We start from the raw sequence: 6,000 nt of genomic DNA, 5'->3' as shown, positions 1-6,000 counted from the left end.
AACAACGCCATACAAAAATGTGTTATATTAGGGGAAATTGCTTGGGGGGAAATGTGTATATTAGGCAAAAAATGCATGTTAGGATGTGTGTTTGCGCAAAACACTGAAATTTTCATGAGTTGTTTTTTTTAAAAAATCACAAGCTGAGGTAGAAATGTGGACTATAGAATTTAAGGTTGGATTAATAAGATACTGAGAGAAACTGAAACTAAGAAATTTGCCCACCCCAAGCATTGACATCTGTGATATTTATTTATTTCACAAGATATATATATATATTGCTTAATTAACAAAAACCTCTAGGTAGTTTACATAAAACAATATAAAATGGTCATAAGAAAAAATGAATCAAACTTTAAAAGCAAATAGACATAACGTTTAATGAAAACTAGGAAAAATAAGAAGTTGAAAAGCAAATATGCATAATAAAATAGCATCCCTGGGTAGTCTTACCTAAACAAAATCTCTTTCAGCAGACACTGAAAACAATACACTGAAGGAATCTGCCTAATGTGTATAGACATAGAGTTCCAGGAAGCAGGCGCTACCACACTGAAGAGCGGTTCTTTGCAAGGGTGGAGAAACATTTCTAAAAGTGCCAGTTTCACCAATAATAGAGACAAATTATTTGGAAAGTAAACAAAAACCCTGAGTCTGAATCCTGCTCAGTTCCTCCGCAGTTTTCTTTGTTTTATTCCAATATCCTCCAAAGTTTTGTGCCTCTGTTTGATGCATCTAGAAAAATCTATGAAAATGTGTCTTAGCGATCCCAGAGCAGTTGGAATTATAGACAGTGGTTTTCCTTACAGATTCTGAAGCATTCTGATTATAAAACTGAATGGAAAGCTTGTAAATTTGAACACTTTTGCTCTGTCCAATGCACACTGTTGCCATGACAGAATATTACATGTACGTGTGATAGCAGAACAGCACCTCTGCTTCTAAAACAGCACGTTCAGCTAGAGGATCCAGCAAACGACAAATTTCTCCTCCAAGACAGCCGCGTCCAAATGTCATTCTTAATTCCAGAATGAGCCTTGGCTTTGCACCGATATAAAACCATGCTTGCAAACCTATAAATGGAAGAGACAGATGGGGGTTGTAGCTGAGCAGTGGAATATCTGCTTTGCATGCAGGTTCAATCTCAGGCATATCCAGATAGGGCTAGGAATGTTCCTGGCCTTAAACGCTGGAAAAAACCATCCTCTGCCAATGTGGACAACACTGGTCTGATGGTCTGATTCGATGCAAGGCACCTTCTTATGTTTATTTTGGGAAACTTCAGTCAGTTAGCACATTCAACACTAGCTATGCTGGCTTCCCAGAGCATTTCTAAGCCCAATTTAAAGTGCTGTTTTCATACCCACCAACATTTCTCCCATGAAAATAGGGCTGTCCTAAATCAGGGGTCAGCAAACTTTTTCAGCAGGGGGCCAGTCCACTGTCCCTCGGACCTTGTGGGGGGCCAGACCATTTATTTGGGGGGGGGGGGAAATGAATGAATTCCTATGCCCCACAAATAACCCATAGATGCATTTTAAATAAAAAGGCACATTCTACTCATGTAAAAACACGCTGATTCCCAGACAGTCCGCGGGCCGGATTGAGAAGGCGATTGGGCCAGATCTGGCCCCTGGGCCTTAGTTTGCCTACCCATGTCCTAAATAATAATAATAATAATAATAATAATAATAATAATGCCCTGTCCATCTGCCAGGCATGGAGTATCCTCTCCTCTCCTGGAGGAGTATCCTCTCCTCTCCTAAATCTGGATAGGATTGGACTGATTGTTATAAAACTCTTGGGAAGGATTCAGGACAAACCTTTTACATGAAAAGCAACAGAAAGCCTAAGCTTGGCCTTCTTCCTGTTGTCCTTGCCCTACCTAGGACATCCAAGCATTAATGTAAGAAACTAAACATCTTTCTGGAGGGCCTCAAACATTTTACATGCAAAGTTTTAATTCAGACAATTTAAAGAATATTTAGGAAATCTATATAACACACCAAAACACCAGGCAGATATCCATGCTCCCACACTTTGCTTGGGTTGTTCTGCAGAATACTTGGCATTGATCAAGTCACGTGTGGAACAATAGGTATCTTTGAGACAAAGTGTGAACACCACATGACTCCCCTGGGCATTCCAAATGAGAAACAGTTGTCACTGTGATCTATCACTACACAACAATCGATTGGAACTGGACAGAATTTCCTGAAATGCTATTGCAAGACTTTGACCATGTCAAAGATGTGTTTATGGTGTTGCTGTTTTTTAAATAAATAAACAATAATAATAATCAAAAAGTGTTGTGTATCAATCTAAGTGCCACTCAAACTTGCCATGCTGTTACAAATAAGACAATGGTCCTCCACAGTTTTTTTTCCTATTCACATTTCTACTTACTCTGATAAAAAACCACAATTCCAATCCAGGCTAATTTATCGGTGCAGCATAAATAGCAATCTTAAACACTCTTGTTAATCCCCTTTGTTGCTTAATTTAAGTCCTGTCTCCCCACCTCCACCCCAGAACCCACAGTTCAATATGCAAACCAGAAGAGAAACCCAACGGAAAACATCTTTGGAAACTTTGGGAGACTACCTTTCAGCACCTAAGCCACCCAGTAACCAATATATTCTGTGTGGTCTCATAGATCCTCTTTAATTAAAGGCACTGTTAAAAGTTCCCCCTGGTGTTGTGCTGTGCTTGACATTTTGTTGAGTTGAAATTTGCTGTGTTGGTGCTGTGCTCTCAGGAATGCGATCATTAATTAGGGACACCTTTAGATGCTTCTATCCTTGGTTTCATTTTCAGGTTTTTTTAAAAAGTTACATGATGCTTTCGTGCTATTTTAGACTTTACACTAATGTACTTTTGTGAACATTTGTGACAAGGATATAGAAGCTGCTCGTCCATTGCTAGAACAGCTATAAAAGGAAATAAAACTGAGCTACACACGTAGCAGTGGCATCTTGATCATCAAGTTGAATTTTCACCTTCATTTGCTAAGCAGAACATGCCAAGAGGGAAAAAGGTGTGTGCACATCTCAAGTGAAATCCCTTGTGCAAAGAAACTGTTTTAGTTTTAAAGTGAGTGAAGCTGTCTGCAGTACAATTTGAGCCAAGTAATAACTCGTCTTCTTTTAGCACACCACTGAACCTAAATAAAGCATGCTCAGTACTAGTAGTTGTAGCTATACAAAATAACTGATGGTCTATCAGTGGATATTGGCAATAACAGCTGAACAAAACCTGTTGGGTTCAAAGGCAGTAACCCTCATAAGGAATTCGATATAAATCTGCAAATGGGAAATCAGGAATATTTGGTTGTCAGCACAGACCCCTCTATGACAGGGGTGGCCAACTCCCAAGAGACTGCGATCTACTCACAGAGTTAAAAACTGGCAGTTATCTACTCCCTTTTTGGGGGTTCAGGTCAAAGTTGTTGAGCTTTTTGGGGGGGAGCCTAAGTTGTTGAGCTTCTTTGAGGGGAGCCAGTGATCTACCAGTGATCTACCACAAACGTCCAGCGATCTACTTTTGTGCTATTTTAGACTTTACGCTAATGAACTTTTGTGAACATTTGTGACAAGGATATAGAAGGTGCTCGTCTACAAGTTGGACATGCCTGCTTTATGATGCTTCATGGTCTGGACATTCTTTTCAGTCACTATGAGATCAGCATTAGACTGAAGGGGGCTGCGTTACTCACCTGTAGGCTTTCCAACATCCAACACATGCGAGGGAACCCTGGTCAATTAGGGTTTTCATTCCCATGTTGAAAACCTTATCCCTGAGTAAGACAGACCAATAATTCATTGCTCAGGAACTGTGCCTGTCCTGTATGAGCTCCAGGCTCACAGGAGAAGCCCAGCAATATCCTGTCAAGAATTCAAGCCATTCAGAGTACCTTCAGGACCTTGGAGAGCTCCCAGGGTGAGTCTTGAAAGCTGCTGTCCCTGCAACTAAAGCCTTTCTCTCGTCTTGGCAAGTAAGCTCTGCTTTTCCAAAGGAACTGGCTTACTGTTAAATGGCTCTCTTCTTATCTGCAGTCCTTACTTGGCTTCTTTAAATAAATAAATAAATCCATATGGATATAAAGCTGCAAATCTACTTCCCCTACTCAGAGCAAGTCCCACTGTATTCACTGGTTCTTATAGCTGATGCAACACCAAACTGTTAGCTGACCAAATGAATCAAAATGCCCTTTCTGCAGTTTCTCATACCCTCATATGCTTGTTAGGGCTTAAAATCCAGATTAAATGTGTGGTTGAAAGGTGGGAGAAGGAGAGATATGCCTCCTTCTCTGCCCACCTCTACCGCTGACAGCATGATCTTAAGGACTGCTGCTGCTGCCCAGGAGGATTGCCTGCTGAGGGTCCGAAGGGCCCTGCTCTTGCCTCTTTCCACCTGGCTTGGGGTGGGGCTTGACAGGCCCCACAAGTACTGTGGCTGCTGCTCAGCAGTGAGGGCTCCTCTTTTAAATTGTTTTTTCTCTGTGTTGTTTTAAATTACACCATCTTGGCTGTGAGCCCTGGGAAACCTGCACCCTGCCTTGCTGGCCTTTTCCCATCTGGCCTGGGAGAGTGGAGTGCGGACTGACTCCAGCTACAGAAACTGAGGCTGTTGAACAGATTCTTGGGCTGGAGTATTGTTTATGGGGGGGTTGAGAGAGCTTGTTGCTGTTATTGGTATTATTGCTGTTGTATCTTTAGTCTTGGATCTTACGATTTATGTGGAAATTGTTTCCATTTGGTTGTGTACATTTTGATGTGTTTTATTTATTGTTTATGACTTCTGCTATGTTTATAATTATCTAAATCTTGTCATGTTGTGAGCTGCCTTGAGCATAGTTTCAACTATGGAAAGGCTGCATACAAATAAAACGATGATGATGATGATGATGATGATTGTGCCAGGCCCCCAAATCAGTTTGGGGGCAGATCTGAGTTGGGTTGCATCACGACCATTCTGAAGCACCAGATTGGGCCCAAAATCACATCAGGGATGCCATGCACATCCTTAGTTTGAATATATGGTGTGGATATGACCTTGAATAATTCTCTTAATCCCCCTGCCCCATAGCACAGGTGAGATGTTAATCTACTGAACCACATGCGTATGATCAGTGATGGATTTGCACATATTCATTCATTCAGGGACGTTGCTGATGCTGTGGTCTAAACCACTGAGCCTCTTGGGCTTGCCGATAGGAAGGTTGGCAGTTCAAATCCCTATGACGGGGTGAGCTCCCATTGCTCTGCCCCAGCTCCTGCCAACCTATCAGTTCAAAAGCACACAAGTGCAAGCAGATAAATAGGTACTGCTTCTGTAGGAAGGTAAACAATGTTTCCATGCACTCTGGTTTCCGTCACAGTCCTCTGTGCACCAGAAGCAGTTTAGTCATGCTGGCCACGTGACCTGGAAAGCTGTCTGTGGACAAACACTGGCTCCCTCGGCCTGAAAGCGAGATGAGCACTGCAACCTTGTAGTCGCTTTTGACTGGACTTAACCGTCCAGGGGTCCTTTGCCTTTTACCTTATTCATTCATTCATCATTTTATGTGTATGTCGCCTTTCCACAGTTAAATGCTCAAGGTGGCTTACAATATGAAGAGATTTACATAATTACAAACATAGCAAAGTAGACATAAAAATAAATAAAACACATCAAAAACTACATACCCAAACTGAACAATTTCCACATAAAAATAAAGATACAAAAAATTAATATCAGTAACAGCAGCAAAAAATCCCAAGAAAACTTTTCCCCAAATACCCCAGTCCTCCTGGGCAGCAGCGGCAGCAGTCAGGCCCCACCTTAAGCCAAGTGGAGAGAGGCAGGAACAGGGCCCTCAGGCCCTCAGCAGCATGCACAGAATTAGTCCCCCCCTCTTGCAGCCAAGGGACACACATATTACCTTTGAAATGTGGCCCACAGCAGGGATAGTTCCCAGTGCTATTTTTCTAGAAAAAAGGTGTCGGAACTGACCGGGAA

General features: G+C 41.9%; 1 long non-coding RNA gene across 1 annotated transcript; it reads right to left on the bottom strand.

The window, feature by feature from the left end:
* Window positions 1-354: 354 nt before the first annotated feature.
* LOC308486747 lies at window positions 355-2,134 on the bottom strand. Its single transcript, XR_013991262.1, has 2 exons — window positions 2,007-2,134; window positions 355-1,073 (listed from the first exon to the last, which is right to left on the bottom strand). It is a non-coding gene; the product is annotated as an uncharacterized lncRNA (long non-coding RNA).
* Window positions 2,135-6,000: the final 3,866 nt, after the last annotated feature.

This window comes from Podarcis pityusensis, assembly GCF_964106645.2.
Source record: "Podarcis pityusensis genome assembly, chromosome: 10".
Lineage (NCBI taxonomy): Eukaryota > Metazoa > Chordata > Lepidosauria > Squamata > Lacertidae > Podarcis > Podarcis pityusensis.
Note: the sequence above shows the minus strand (reverse complement) of the source record. Positions and strands in the feature narration are given on the sequence as shown.